The following is a 16068-nucleotide window of genomic DNA, read 5'->3' as shown; positions in this document are numbered from 1 at the left end:
CTGATGGTTGCAGTGATGTTGCTGCAGTGAATGAGCTAAGCTGTGTATGTCATAGCTGTCTGCTGTAAGTACTGGGAGTTACGTGATGATACCCTCTTGTACCCATAAGGAAAGGTCTGCGCTGTGCCCGAGTTAACAGTTACACCGCTTCTCCGTGTCTTGTGAAATGTTTTGGGTAGCGCTCGGGTGCACTGGCACAGCGAGCAATCCAGGCGGCATGTTGTTGCGAAGCAAAATTGATTGGGGAGGATGGAGCCAAGAGGAATATTATTTTGCAGTTAATTATTTACCGCAGGGAGAGAGGGAAGCTGCTGATGTTTGCTGTATTATTACAGCTATCCAGAGGAAAATGCTTTGAGGTGATAACGTTTTATTCTGTGTGTTGCCACCTATTTCTTGGTTTCTCTATAATGTGTGACCAGCGCTGTTTAAGGGCTGGTTCAGTAAAAGCAAAACTTCATTATCAACTTCTCAGTGCTGGAGTATGGTTTTACAGCTTGCTCTGTGTGATGCAAAATGGCCTGAATGCCTACAGGGGAAATAGTCTTTCTGTGCTGCTGCCTTAATGCACGACCTGGTGCCCATCTTGGCGACATGGGCTCTTGGAACAGCTCATCCCTGTGCTGAAAGGTGATTAAATGGTCGTTAAAGTGCAGGACCGTGAACCTGGGAGTCCTGATCCCCTCTCTGGTGTTGGCTCAGCTGGTTGCCTTACCTCACCGGGCTCTCTTCTTCTTTAGGAGTGATGCTGACCCAGCAGATACCAGCCTGTCTGCTGGAAGGGTAGGATGTCCTGGGTGAGGAGCATGCTGATAACGTAGAGGCAGCAGCAGCCCAGGTACTTATATAATACAGTGCTGTGGGCCAAAACTATAACGGGATTTTTCCTTTTGCATAGCTAAACCCGTTACAGATGAGGCTGCTCATATGTAAGTTAAATTCATGAGCTGGTGGAGCTGAGTTTAGATGTGAGTGTGTGGGAGCGATAACTTGACGAATACAAAAAAAGAGACATTGCTGCAGTGTCTCTGGGAAGATGCCCGTACATCTTCTGCTTGTTTAGCATCCTTGAGAGAACAGCAGACGTGAGGGAGAAGCTGTGGCCTGTGAAGAGGATGTCATCCTCTTACTGAGAGAAGGAGAGGCGTGAGATCTAAGAAGCCAGGGAGTAGGAGCGAAACGAGGGATGCAGGTGTGCACAGTGGGGTCTGCTCCAGGCTGCCCTGTTCTTGCTGGGGAAGGCTCCGCAAGAAGAGAAGCGAGGAGGAGAGCGGTGGAGGAAGGCATTGTGGAGGCTGTGCAAGGTGGGCGGATTGTCTGCTGTCCTGCCGGTCCAGGCTGAACCAGAGCATGGCAGTGGGACGTGCACAGGATCGTCTCCCCTGAGAAAAGCAGACTGGTGAAAAATCTGCAAGGGAGAGTCTGGCTAGCAAGTGCTTGTGCCCCGGACAAGTTGGGATCTCATTGAGAGGCTTGCTGAAAAGTGAGCTCCATTCCTCAGCGGTTTGTTGGGGTAACAGGCTGTCGTTGTGTAGGCTTGCTCCAGTATCAGTGTTGAGGCTGCTCTGATGCTCCACGCTGCCTTCAGCAGTTCTGTGGCTTGCATCCAGCTCTGTTCAGCCCGCTCCAAACCATGCGTATGGAAGAAGCTTGAATGTATGAAATTGGAGTCTGCAAGTGATGCATTTTGTCCCTGGTCCTACCCCTGTGAGCCGCTGCAGCAGCCAGAGTGGTTCTGCTGTGTGGCACTAATTTTTAGGTTTCTGTAGCGACCGTAGCATCCGTGTGTCTTCCCTGCAGCTGACTTTGCTGGAGTAAAGATGCTGGGGAGCTGAGTGCTACGTGAGGGACTGGAATTCATCCTCCAGAAGGCAGCTGGGCTTGAGGAACCAGGCTTTGGTTGATAGGATAAGTAAATAAAACAGTAGCTGACTATGATAAATGAATAACCCGTCAGTGTTCCTTGGTGGTAGATATGGGACAGACCCCGGCTTGTATGTGTGCCGATCCTGTAACTAACTTTTCCATTGTCTCCCGTCGGATCTGTGTCCGTTGAAGCAGTGGATCGTTTTGGGTCCCACCATGTCAGGCTCCTGGTGAACAGCACGGCTCTCCCCTCGGTGGCACACAGCCCCAGCAAGTGGTGGTGAGCACGGGAGGTGCCTCCTGCCCGTGTGAGTGTGTGTGCACGCATGCCCCTCGCCTCCCCCGCTTGTGAATATATAATATATGTTCCCCCGCCTGAATATATAACCTTGGTCATGCAAGGTTTCTCCTACCTTGTTTCCCCTGGCCTTTTCCATCGTATGAGGCCAGCCTGCGTTTTCTGGGGAGCTTGTCCCATTTTCCATGCAGGCAGCTGTGGGCAAGTGGTCTGCTTCTTGACCTGCTTTGACAGGCGTGTGCTGGCTTCTTGCTTCGCTGATGTGGGAGGGAGCAGGAGGATAAGTGCTGGGGGGCTAGGCAGGGGCAGGTCATAGCTGTGCTGGCTGGTGGTGTGACCGCCTGTCTGGCAGTCGGCGTAGCTGCTGATGGATGAGGATGTAGATGCACATCCTGGCTCCGCTTTCTGCCTCATCGTTCTGCTGGGGGATGCGGTGGCTGTGACTTCTGCTTAAGTCTGTGAGGGTCAGATCTGCTGTCTCTGCTCCTAGGGGTACAGATGTACATCCTCCATCCTGCTGTGCTCAGTTGCAGCTGCCAACGCTGTGGCTATTCTGGTGGCCCCCATGAATTTCCAAGTGTCAAGGTATTCGTTCTCAAAACACACGTGCTGGAAAGAAATAACCACCATGATCACGGTGAAGGTGGGGAACAGGGGCACGAGAGGTGGACTTCCATCTGGAAAAGTGCTTCTGCTCCCACTTTTCCACAGAATGAGGAGGCTGCGTGCTGGTGCGGCTCATGGTCACAGGGGCATGAGCAGCGTCTCACTGGGTCTGTGGCAGAGCAGGGAGGCGGATGGGTGAGGGTAGAAATCTCTCGCCTGATCCCTGTGCAAGTTGCATCCAGTGTGGTTGGTATACCACGGTTCCTTGTGCAGAAGGGATGAAAGCTATGGTGTTCATCCCAGAAAGCCCCAGTGGAGGCAACATCAGGACATGTCTCTGAGAGTGGCCAGCAGAGTCAACACAGACATGTTGTCCGGTGCTCCATCGGCAGTACACCCAGTATGGAAGGACCAGTGGCTAAAGATGTCAGGCACCTGATTAGAGATGTTTTCTAACATCAGTTAGATGTTAGAACACTAACAGTGTGAAAAGCACGGTCTTCTGAAAACCCAGTCCCTTTACGTATCTTGGTTGGTCGTTCAGAGACCAAAGTCATTACACAAACTCTGGTAATGTTGGCTAAGGCTCGGGGAAAGCAAGAACTGTGAGCGGTGCCAGGCACGGGCTGGATCCCGCATGCGGGTGATGGTCTGTACGGGGGTAGGTGGTGGAGGTGATCGGTTGACGTTGGGCTGGAGATCCATCAGCTGGCTATGCCGACTTGTGATAAGTGGCAGAGGGTGGTGGGTGCTTTGGAGCACACGAGCTTTTTAAACCACTGACAGTGGTTGTTTAGAGCTGCAGCAAAGTGCTTTTTGTGGGTGTATGGCTGCAGCTTAGCTTTGGCCTCAATTGCTTGGCTACCACCCCCACCCCCCGTGAACCGCAGGATCTCAGGGCTGATCCTAGGTGGAGGGTCATCATAAGCCCACCACAGTCCTCCTGTAGACCATCCTAGTGGTCCTTCGGTGCAGGTCTAACCAGGCAGTGCCTCGGTGGGGTGAGAGCGGTTCTCTCCCTGTTCTGTAGCAGGCACAAGGAGGGCACAATAGGAAAGTGGCTTTTCTTGCCTGATTGCAGCAACTACCATTGTGGCTTTCTTCTTGAGATCATTTCTAATCTGCCATCCCAGGTAAGAATTTGGGCAGTTGTCATGCAAGGAGGAAAGCTAGGACTTCCAGACCCCGAGTAACATGCGCTTAATAATTAGTCATCTGATCCCCACGACGGCTGCACCTGGTTATCAGGAGCCAGACAAGGTGTCTTCTGCTCCACATTCGTTCCATGATGAACACATGAACCTGTATGGGTAAGAGAGAATGCTTCTTCCACATCACTCTGCATCTCTGCTGTTCCTCTTCTGCCGTGGCGTACGTCCCAAGCAGCCACCCTCTTCCAGCCTGTGAAATGTCCAGTTAGCAGATATGAGGAACAGCCAGAATGTGAAAAACTGCACTCCCAGTGCCAAGTTCTTGCTGTGCAAGTGAGTTAATCCATGAGTTTCTCTTTCTTCTTGCTCCTTCCCAGCATTTTGCTGGTAGAAATTATCACCTTTACTGCTTGTAGGTAACAAACGTGTCCCTGCCCCATATATCTGCCAGGGCAGGCTCCGGGCAGGGAAAGGAGAGGTGTTATTACACCTCTTGTTTTACAGCTGAGGAACTGAGGAATGGATGTCCATGTTAATGGGAGAAGCTTGGAAAAGAGTTGAGAACCGAAATTGTTGTCCTAGTCTGGTGCTTTGATTACCAGATCAGGTTCTCCCTTCCCTTGGTAACTGATGAGTGTCAAAAGATACAGCACCCAACTGCTGGCGTGTCGCTAATCTGATTTTCTGAGGGGTGAGATGCTTTCTCGTCACAACGAACCCTGAGAAGGTGGGGTTTTGTTTCCTTTTGTCATTTCAAGCAAGGTTGTCTTGTCTGTTTTAATATTTTAGGGATCCGGTCTTAAAAGAGATGCGAGTGGAGGGCTGGCATAGCAGTCCTTTCCGTGTAAGGCTTCCAGGCTGCGAGCGGGGCTTGTGTCTGCAGAAATGGGTAGATGTCCTATGGTGAAACTGAGTGTCTTGGCTTGCTGTGGGTTGGAAAAACGGTGAGAAAATTTGGGCAATTGAAAGGAGATGTTTTAGCCCTCTGGATGGGGATTGATTTGAAAACCAGAGGGCTTTAGGATTTTGATATGTGTTGGCGGCAGATGATTGCAAAACGAGCAGTCTCCATTTTGGTCACCTGTGCCAAGTCGCTTTTGGTGTAGAGATTTAAAAAAACAAGATGCAAATAATTGACCAAGTCTTTAAAGATTAAAAAAAAACAAAACAAACCAACAACAAAAAACCCCAACCAACTTCCCAGGGAAGGAGAGGAAAAAAAAAAGAAGAGATTTCCTCAAGAAGCAAAAAAACCCTTTACTCTTTCCCAAAGCACTTTCTGAGGTACCTGATTCTTTCTTGGTTTTTTCCAAAACAATTCTCTGGCAGCTTGTGCTCACACATTTTAAAAACCAGGGTAGAAAGGAATATATCTTGACAGTTTAATTTGTTGCTGAAGTGTGGTCACCCCTGGGGTGATTCAGAGCAACCGTGGAGTGGATGATGAACCCATCCAGGGTGGGAGGCTGCTTAGATGAGACCGCCGATGGAAGATGCCCATGCAGAAGTGTAATTCCTGGAAATTAGGTTCTTCTTCTTCCTCTTTTGACTCCAACGGAGCTGTAGCCCGTTTGCATCTTCTGAACAGGGCGGTTGTTACTGTATCCTTGCACGTGTCCTTGCTGTGGCAGCAAAGGAGGTTTTGGTGATGCTTCTCCCGGCAGGCAGGTGGTAGGGAAGACCCTCTGGTACTGGTCAGCTTTAGAGATGAAATGGATGCAGAATAAAAGGTGGGAGATGACAGCACTTCAGGGTACAGGTCCCCATACCTTCTAGTCCCTGGTTGGGGACTTCTAGAGGCCCAGGGCAGCTAGCTGGGTATGGCAGTCACCCACCCATGGGTGCAAAGGGAGCTCGGTAAAGCTGGCCTGCAATTTCTACCATTTTAAATGGAAAACAAGGCAGGATTTTTTCCTTTGGGAAGGCAAAAGAAAGCTTGCCTGAGTTTTAGAGGAAGCCGTACAATTTCAGAAGAAAGAGGTATGGCGTTGCCTCTGTCGCCCTGTTTAAGGGTCCTCAAGAAGAGTGTTGTGTGAAGTGTGCTCCTTGTCGGGAGGTGGGAAGCTGAGTGCCTAGCAGAGGGCTGGGCTTTTTCAGAGCATGCTACTAAGTACGTGGGTTTTGGCAAGCCCTGCAATTGCATCGCAACAGGCTTATGAAGTCTTGTTCGAATTCTGCTGAAGCTGGTTGAACTGTGTTGACTGCAGTGACCACAGTACAGCATCTCTCAGGTCAGTTCAGGTTTTCTTCTCCTTTATTTCGAAGTCTTATGTTAATGAGTTTATTCAATTCACAGCCCAGAGCAACTTCAGGATCAGTCCCATGGCAGGAGGAAAAGAAAAAAGAAGCAGCAGCAAAAAAAAAAAAAGCTCGCCACCAACAAAACAGATCAAAATAATCAAATGGCTCATGTTGTGGAACTGGGATGTGACTGGCAGCTGATGCGTGGAGGTGGACAACCGCCAGTCACACTTCCTTGGCATGGCTTGCTCTGTGGGGGCAACGGGAGCAAGTACCTGTCAGTATTGGGACACAAAGAGATAACATTTTAAATCTGAGGCAGGAGCCTGCAAGCTCGGTGACAGGTGTATGCTGGGGTGGAAGAAAAAGGTCTGCCACCAGTAAGTCACCCTTTCAGGGAGCTAATTTGAACTCCTTGTTTTCTTCTGAACCCTTTATTTCAGTCTCAATGTGAGTAAATGTCATGCAGTCTCTCCCATGCTTGCTTTCCTCCCCTCCCCCCCCCCCATCTGATTTGAGGGCCTTTCGTAACAACTTATTCCTCATTGATCCTGTTGTCAGGGCAGTTATTCTGCCTGCAGTCCCCCTTTTCTGTAGCATGAGGGCTGATGGCTTCACAAATCTTACAGTAACTCCTCAATCTCTTCCCTGGCCAGCCTAGCAGCACACCAGCTCCATTTAATGTGCGCCGTCTGCTTTGGCTTCCTGCCCCTCGACTCATTATTTTGCATTTGTCTGCATCAAACTCCAGCCTTGCCTGCCCCAAAGGATCATATATCAGAAGTTGTGAAAAAAAAGAGAAGAATCCTCAAGGTTGGTCTGTAAATCCCAAGTCTCTCTGCTCAAAGAGATGTGCAGCCTGGGTGCTGTATCCTCTCCTCTCCCGTGTCCTTGCCCAGCCCTGCCGGGTGTGTGCATCCCTCCCTGACCATCCTGGTGCGGCTCTTGGTGAGCATGGAGTGAGCCTTGCAGGTTCTCACGGCACAAAGCAGTTGGCGTCTGGGATGTTTGCCTTTCTCCTGCTGACACAGAGGCAGGTCGAGACCTGCAGCTTTGCCTTTTCTTCAGTCAGCCCCCAAAATAGCTTGGATCCACTTGGTACGGGGGAAAACACTGTGAAGTTTTCTCAGTGGCAGATACTTCAGGACATGGGCCTCTCCTCTGCTGCTTGGTGTGGTGTTGCCATCAGGCCTTGGGGACTGGAAGTGCTTGTGTGTTGGGTGCAGCGTGAGGTAGCTCCAGAGGGGGACCAGGTGTGAGATGGGGAACATCAGGGTGCAATTCATCTGTCCAGATGCTGACATCCGACATCCCAGCTGCGTATCCTCAGCCCCCCATACAGGCAGCGGAGGATCCTAACGCAGGTAGACATCTGAAACCGGTCAGCCAGTACGTGCCTGTCTCCTCTCTCTCCGGGAGATTCTGTGTTGTCGGTGAGATAAATCGCAGCTGGACCAGCTACGTGGAGCAGGTCGGGGTGGCACATAAAGGGAGCAAGGCAGTGTTGGATGTAGGTTGTGCTTGTTGTGCTGTCTCGTTTGGTGAACTGGTGCTTCTTCCCTTGCTCCAGAAGCTGCCCTTCGTTTCGATTCCTGGCTGGCCAGGAGCTGGCGGGACGTATCCAGACAGCAGCTGGAAGACAAACACCAGTCGGAGGTGCTGCTGGTAAAGGTGCTAGGACAGAGCTCCCAGCCTGCGCCAGTTCTGCACCACAGGGTGTTTAACCGAGTGATGGCAGAAAGCGCAGGTGGAAACGGGGCCGTGTTGTCCCGTTTCATCCTCTCGTGCTGAGGCTGCTGGCGTAGCTCAGGGGTCACTCAGGTACCTCTCGGGAGTTCATGGCCTTGTATGTGTGCCCCAACAGCAGTCCTGTTGCATTGCAGTGGGGAAGGACATGAGACCTCTAAATTTGGAGCTGGGACCAGGGCATGGGGACTTCAAATTGTGGATTGAACAGATGACAGCAGCAGGAGCCCTGCAGTGCCTCTACAAGGGCTGCGCATCTGGGCGTTCCAGGCTTGGTTGGTAAAACCTTTTATGTTCGGGGGAAAAAAAGAGCTTTTTTTTAACACTGAAGTGCTACCAAATGCAGTAATGAGGCTCTGGGGGTGATGGAGCGGGTTTCTGTAGTTCTGTATCCCACTTCAGCTGAACCTTCACAGCTGCTCTGAAGACCCTGGCGTGGTCTGCAGGGAGCAGGTTGGAGGAGACCCAGAACTGCTCTTGAAAGAACTGGAAAAACAAAGCTGAGCCGACTGGAAGGAATAAAGCCTGGTAGCCTGGGGAGGATTTTCTTGACTGGCTGTTTCCCCTTTGATTGGGAGCACTTGTTCCATCATGCCTTTTGCTGGGGAAGTATTAGCCCGGTGGCAGAAATGTGATGTGCCAGGCGTTTTGGGAGTGAAAAACCTGTCCACAGCAAAAGCCTGCAAAGCTTGAACTGCGCTCAGCCTTCGAGTCCCTGTGCTGGCAGCTGGTTGCAAGCCTGCTCGGCTGAGGAGGCTGCCATGCCAGGATATTTACCCTACGTCTCATGCCTGTGTAGTCAGCATTAAATCCTACAACCCTGAAGAAAACCAGCGTTGGTTTTGTACCCTGCTTTTTGGTTGTTGCTGAAACTCACGCTGTAATTCCCATCCTTTCAGACACATGTAAAATGGTGGCTCGCTCTGGAGAGTCTCTGCAAGTCTGCTGTGCCTGCTGGAGTCACCTTAAACTTTGCAAGACCAGGGAATTTATGAAGCGGGAGATTTCTGGCTGACCCTAGGTGGGAAGCACGCAGACCGTGCTACAGAAAACGGCAAAAATACACCTTATATTCCATTATATAGTGTGTTTTCCTCGCTTCACAACACATCTGCTCTCTTTCCTGGCTACATGTCTACCACAAGCTTTTCTACTTTCCAACTCGCGTTCCTAGGGGATGGAGAGGACAAGGGAGGGCGTGTGAAAACCTTCAGGAGGCTTTGAGTTCAGGAGGGAAGGTGTATCAGTGCCTTGTAGTTAAGATCCCCAGCATACACTTTGCTCTGATACTTTCCTCGTTGTCCTTCCCCTCTGAACTTTGGTACGGTAAATAGTGTCCCTGTTTGAAGAATGTCCCAGCAGGGAGGCATCTGGCACAGCGCTGGGTCCTTGCAGCTTCTCAGCGTTCCTGTTGCACGTAGCCTCTTGCCTGGTCAGCAAGCGCATGGTCGGTGGCACCAAACAGCGGGCGTGCATCTGCCCCGTTTGTCTGCTCGCCCAAGGTAATTCCTTCCGTTACTCCTTCCATAGGGCAAAAACAAGCCAGAAAGGGAGAGGTGTTAACGCAGTGTTTTGGTTTGCAAAATGTTACCTGCAGCGCTTTGCTGTGCTGTTACTCACGTGCAAAACACTGAGCCCCATCTGCAGAGCGGTATCGTGCTAGTAGTGGCTTTTTGCTGCGATCGACCTGCTGCTGGCTGGATGCACTCTGGCAAAGCAGTGCTTTTTACTCGTTGCTTTTTGCCACTGACGGTACGCTTGCTGCCTTGTCAACGGGAGACGATTGATGGGTCTGTGGGAGATGTGCAGTGGTGTTGCTCGGCTGTTTGCTCTCCTGGCTGAACAGGCGTGTGTAGGGGTCTTTGAAAGCTGGGAGAAGAAACCCGGATCCATCAGTCTCTTTCACAAAGGTTTTGTAACTATTTGACCTTCCTAACTAATTTCCCTAATAATAACATATATGTGTAACTAAGTCTGGGCAGACAAGGCTATATCAAGCCTTAGGCATGAGAAATAGTGTAACACGGTCAGGTTGTGTGTGGTGTCCAGGGCAGAGCTAACCTTGTTGCGCCAAGACCTTCCTTAAGGTTTTACCTTTAGGCTGGGAAGACAAATCCCATCGCAGAGAACCCTGGTTCCCTCCCCTGCTCCACCAGAGGCTGCTTTGGATTCTGATTCAGCTCTGCAAATACCGTCTCGTGGCTTTAGACTGGATATGAAGTCGGTGGGTATTATTTCCCCTGTGAAGGCTAGAGCGAGGGAGAGAAAATTAAAGCAACTTGTCTTAGCCTGAGTCAGCATTGTGGAGTAGCAAGTGTCTCTGTAGAGCCTAGTGAAAGGTCCCTGGCTTATCTGGCTTGATATTTTGCTAGTTGCACAACTCAATCATCCCATAGATGCAAATATTTTCCTTGGGTTGGCCCCGGTTGCCCAAGGAGGGTGTTTGTTCAGATTCTCATACTTTGCAATTAATATAAGCTTGCAATTAATATAAGCTTCTCAACTCTGCATGAGAGAAAGAAAGGGAAGTGGAACTAGGTGGTTTTTTTTTCCCCTCCCCTCTCCCTTTTGTTGCTCCTTACCAGATGGCTACTTTGAAATGAGCACATTGTGGTTTTTTTCCCTTGAGCAGCAACGTGTTGCTGCAAATTCAACTTTGGAGAGGTGGTGGGAGCTTTTGTCCGCTGACGTTGTGGCTGCTGCGGGCAAGGCACAGACAATACGTAGTGCTGTGGGTACCAAGCCTGCAACCTGCGTCTGGTCAAAGTGGATGCCAGCCCAGCTGAGCGGCGTGGCCCTTCTTCCCTGGTGCCTTCCCACACTTGCTTGGCAGCAGCTGGGAGATGCTAGACCTGCCTTGCTCCTTCGTATCGTCGCCCAGATTGTGCAAGAGCAGTGAAGTTCATGCCATGGGATGTTGTCAAAGGAATCCGAACTTGGTGTGATGCAAATAAATACCTTCTCTCTGCCTCGTTCAGCTAATGCGGTCTTATCTCAAGAGGGCTGGATGAAGTGTGCTTGTCGCAGCTGTGCCAGGCGCTGACACAGCTCATGAAGGTACTCATGCATGATCTCTCCTGAGCTACTGGATGAATATCAGCCCCTTTAGAGGGTAAATTCCCTCCATTTTAGTACAGGTTCAAAAAAAAGGTACCTAGTTTAGACCTGGAGAGCATGCTTCATCTTTAGGTACAGTGGCAAAACTTTGTGTAAACCCCATGAAGTCTGTGCTTCATCGTGTTTTCCAGAGTACTCTCTGAACTTGCTGCTGCTTTTTTTTTTTTTTTTTCTTTTCAAGAGCAGAGATTCCTTTGGTGCTGTAGAATAAAAGAAGCACTTGCTTATAGTGGTTATAGTGGCACGGAGGAGTTGTCATCGTATAAAACTCAGCCAGGGCCATCAGCTGTGTGTTTTCGCAGCAATCTTGACTGATCACTTCGGTGTCGTCTTCAGACCTTGTAGCCATATGGAAGTCTTTTAGGGGGGAAACAAAAGGCCAGCTACATGATTTTTTGTATCTGATCAGGGTTGTGACTGTAGCTTAAGTCAGATGTCCTGTTTGAGTTGCTATAGTATGTCCTGGGTTTGATCAAAACCCTGTGGAAGGGCAGATGAAGCTTGTGGAATGGCAGCCACCACTTGGAACAGCATCGTTATGGTAGATCTCCATTTGGGTAAGAAATACTATTTTCAGATACACTTTTCTTCAGTGCAGGTCTTGCACCCTCTCTGCCCTATCTTGGGTGTGCAGGAAAGGCAAAAATTGTTATATGAGGTGATTAAAATATTTGTGATTAGTAGGGGTTTGAGTCCAGATCCTAGACCCTAATCAGGCTCTGATGGAGGGAGTTAATTTAGAACAAGACAACCTTTATCCCAAGTTTTTAAGGATGGATGGTGAGGGTAAGCTGACTGTTGTGGTTTAACCCCAGCCAGCAACCGAGTACCACGCAGACTCTCACTTGCTCCCTGGGCCCCAGGTGGGATGGGGAGGAGACTCAGAAAAAGGCAAAACCCTTGGGATAAAACAGTTTAATAATTGAAATAAAGTAAATATAACAACAATAACGAAGAGGAGAGGGAAAGAGAGGAGAAAACCCACAAGCGACACACAACACAGTTGCTCACCCCCGCTGACTGACACCCAGCCAGCCCCCCAGCAGTGACCGGCAGCCCCCAGCCAGCCCCACCCCCAGTGTAAGTACCGAGCGTGATGCTCTGTGGTACGGAATAGCCCCTTGGCCAGTTCGGGTCAGTGTCCTGGCTCTGCTCCCTCCCGGCTCCTTGTGCACCTCCTCATGGCACAGCGCGGGGAACGGAGGAGTCCTTCACTTAGAGTAAGCGCTGCTCAGCAGCAGCTAAACCATCAGTGTTATCAACGTTACTCTCATACTACATCCAAACACAGCCCTGTACCAGCTACTAGGAAGAAAATTAACTCTGTCCCAGCCAAAACCAGGACACTGGCAAACTCCAGTTTTCCGAGGTCGATGCTTTCCTTGCTGTCGGAGTATAAATTTTTCTCTTGTGTTAATATACTCACTCTCTACAAAACACTGCAGCATCTCTTTTTACTTAAGTAGTGTTTCAGGCTAAAGTAGGCTGGTTTGACATGTGAGCTAGGGGTTTTCCATGAGCTTCTCGTTTCTAAAAAAAGCTTTTTGCAAACATTTGATTCACTTTTTAAAAAAATTTATTTTATTTTTTCAGTTGATGTTCCTACGTGGGAACAATGCGAGCTATGTAGGAACCGTGCCGTGGCCTTGAAGGTTCATCGTAGGGACACAGATGGTCCTCAGGGAGCTGCTTTCTGAAAATAAGAGAATTTTAAGGAGGAAATCAAGTAGCAGGCTATTTCCAGTTAGGTGTGAATGACGTCCAAGAGTGAGAAGCTGCTGTGTGTGCTGTAGGAGCCCTGAGAAGCGGCACCAGTGAGCTCCGCTGCTGTCAGATGAGGCAGGGAGGCTTTATCAGCACATCACCCCTTGCCAAAGTCGCGCCCGCGTTTGTCTCTCTGCTAGGCTCCTGTGAAAGCACGTGGTCACGTTTGAGGTCTCACAGTACTGGCAAGACTAAAAATTCAGAGTTCAAGCTTACTCTCTGTATTTATTCTCCTAAAGGAAGGCAAATTTTGTCCTGCTGAGGATTTGAGGAGAAATGGCCCCATAAAGTAGTATCCCTGCCTGCAGATATTTGGGTGGTTCTCTGCTCTGTTTAAAAAAAAAAAAGGAAGAAAACCCAAAAAACCCAAAGCAAAACACCAAAATTCTGGAAAAGCTGCTTCTTCAAAAGTAAAGGCTTTCTTTAGTTGTTCCTAGTGGCTGTTTCTTCAGGGGGATCATTTCCATATCTTCGGATAATTTCCGAGTCCAACTTGAAGCTCACAAGGCAGATCATGTTGTGATGAGAGCTAGGAAGTTTGCATCCTCTGATCAGACTGCATCAGCTTTAACAGTGCCGGTTCATGTCACCTGTCCCTTTTCTTGCTTGCTTTTTCCTAACCACTAGCGGGAAGAAAAAAAATCCCGACCAGTGTAGTAGGATCGAGTGCATCCTCCACAGCTCTGTCACCACCAGTGAGCTGTGCGGTGCGGCTGGCACACTGGAGGGCAGGGGTGCCATCCAGAGGGACCTTGACAGGCTGGAGAGGTGGGTCTGTGTGAACATCGTGGAGTTTAGCAAGGCCAAGTGCAAGGTCCTGGGACAGGGCAGTCCCCAGCACAAACACAGACAGGGCGAACGGGTTGAGATCAGCCCTGAGAAGGACTTGGGGGTGCTGGTGGATGAGAAGCTCGACATGGCTCAGCAATGTGTGCTCGCAGCCCAGAAAGCCACCCGTGTCCTGGGCTGCGTCACCAGCAGCGTGGGCAGCAGGGCGAGGGGGGGATGCTGCCCCTCCTCTCCACTCTGGTGAGACCCCCCTGCAGCGCTGCGTCCAGCTCTGGGGTCCTCAGCACAGGAGAGACATGGGCCTGTTGGAGCGGGGCCAGAGGGGCCACAGAGATGGGCAGAGGCTGGAGCCCCACTCGGTGAGGGCAGCTGGGAGAGCTGGGGCTGTTCAGCCTGGAGCAGAGAAGGCTCCGGGGAGACCTGACAGCCGCCTTCCAGCACCTAAAGGGGCCGACAGGAAAGCTGGAGAGGGGCTTTTTACAAGGGCAGGTAGCGACGGGACAAGGGGGATGGCTTTAAACTGAAAGAGGGTGGATTTACATCAGGTATTAGGAAGAAATTCTTCCCTGAGAGGGTGGTGAGGTGCTGGCACAGGCTGCCCAGAGCATCCTGTGCCTGCATCCCTGGCAGTGTTCACATGGTTGAGCAGAATTGGAGAGGAACCCCAGACCACACGTAGGAGCAGGCTCCTACCACTTGAACAGTGAGTTTGTAGCTGTTAGAATTCATATTTATAGTAGCAGGAAAAAAAAAAAAAAAGCCTGAAGGTGTGACAAGGGATGCAGCCACTAGTCTGAGCAAGCATATACGCTGTGGTCTTTGGTGCATACCCCATCGCTGTGTCCCACCAGCCTTGCTTGGCGCCCCTTTAGTGGTATTTGCTGTAGCCCAAGAGATAGTTGGACGAGGTTTTTGGTGTCCTGAGGTCCAGTTTTCAACCCCCTTTCCAGAAGGCATGGCTTAAGTACCAGAGCTTCACTTCTTGGGTCTTGGCTGGTGTTTGCGAGGGCAGCGGCTGAACGCAGTGGTAAGCAATGGAATAAAAGGTCAGGAGTGGGGGGCTGGAGGCAAATGGGCGATAGCATGAAATGCTCCCAGCACTCAGTGATTTGCAGAGTGACGTACGTCATGTAATAGATCTTCCCACCCACCCCCAGTCTTGCAACATATAGAAAATACGATTTTACTTATAATGAACCTGTATTATTAGATGCTGGGGGATTGAAGGCAGATGCTTGGATTTTCCCCAGTGGGCTGAAGGGAGGTTCGGATTTTGTTTTATTTATTTATTTAATATTTTTTTAAACCGAAGCCAAAAAAACCCGTGAGTCAGCTTGATCTTTGCTGCAGCAGTTCCTCCGCTGTGGTCCCCAGGCGTTGTCTAACAGATGCCTCCACCTCCACTAGGATGGATGAACCCAGAGACTGCTATAAACATGTGCAGGCTTATTTTTGTCACCCCCACCCCTCACAGATACTCCTCAGGGAGGCTCGGTGTGTCCGTAGGAGCCAGGGGTAGGGGGGGATGCTTGTGCCTCTTAGCAGACGGTCCTGGGAAGACACTGCTGCTGGTCCCAGGAGTGAGTTCTCTGTGCCAGCGCCCACCAGCACCTTGTGCAATTCCTGGTGGCAGACAGGTCTCCCGGGAGGAGGAGCTGCTCTGTAGGCACTCCCTGCGCCTCCTTGCCAGAACGAAGGTGTACTTTTAATCCTTCCTTTCCCAGGAAACATCAGTCTACCTTGCTGTTGTCTCAAGATGCTGAGAGGGATAAATGCTCCAAGTGGGCTGAGGCTGAAACTTAAAATAGACCAAGTGAGGTCCTCAGCCAGTGTTGACTGTCTTGTCCGTGCAGTGAAGCCACTAAAGCCACTACTTTTTACCCTTTCTTTAAGGTAGGTGATCCTGCAAGGTCAGATCTCAGTTTTAGGGCTCGGATGTTTGGTTCTGACTCCTGGTCTTCGCCTGTTCTCTCCCTTTGGGGACCTAAACCATCTTACACCTTGCTCATACTACACACGCACAGTGGCTTAGGGCTGTTGCGAGATGTCAGCTTTGAAGTTCTAAGTTTGTCATTTGTGTTTATGGGGTTTTTTGCAGGCCAAATACAGAACTGCTTGCATGACCCTTGTAAAGTCCAAGAATAAATCCAGTGTTAAATGGTTCTGCCATGTGTGCCTCCCCAGCATCTGGGCTTGGGCAGCAGGATCAGAAAATCTGAGAGGCTAGTGGGAGACGGCTGGACACTGGGAAAGAAAATGGGAAGCCATAGATACAAGCCTGGTAAAAAGAAGTGGTGTTTATAGCTTGGGGACCTCGTTGCTGCAAAGGAAGTCAGTGGCTTCAGAAGGTAAAACATTTGAGTGTTATATGGGCAGCAGGGACCAACCGGAGCTAAAAACAAATTCTCCAAAGTGGAAACTTTGGTGTAGGAGCCCCCTTTTTTGTTTGCAGATAATCTGGCAGGGTTAGACACTGCTCTGGCACCAAAG

At 50.2% G+C, this 16068-nt stretch overlaps 1 protein-coding gene across 2 annotated transcripts in view; it reads left to right on the top strand.

Moving 5' to 3' along the window:
• HRAS (HRas proto-oncogene, GTPase) overlaps window positions 1-16068 on the top strand; it is a 43746-nt gene that overhangs the window by 4542 nt on the left and 23136 nt on the right. Inside the window, exon 1 of one of the 2 annotated variants that reach the window (XM_014282832.3) lies at window positions 9311-9410. The exons of the other annotated variant lie outside the window; for it this stretch is intronic. The gene's annotated coding sequence lies outside the window, so the exon portion shown is untranslated. Of the gene's footprint in view, window positions 1-9310; window positions 9411-16068 lie in introns of those variants that run through there. 2 annotated transcript variants of the gene reach the window in all.

Source organism: Falco cherrug, chromosome 10, assembly GCF_023634085.1.
Source record: "Falco cherrug isolate bFalChe1 chromosome 10, bFalChe1.pri, whole genome shotgun sequence".
Lineage (NCBI taxonomy): Eukaryota > Metazoa > Chordata > Aves > Falconiformes > Falconidae > Falco > Falco cherrug.
This window is presented reverse-complemented; position numbering and strand designations above follow the sequence as displayed.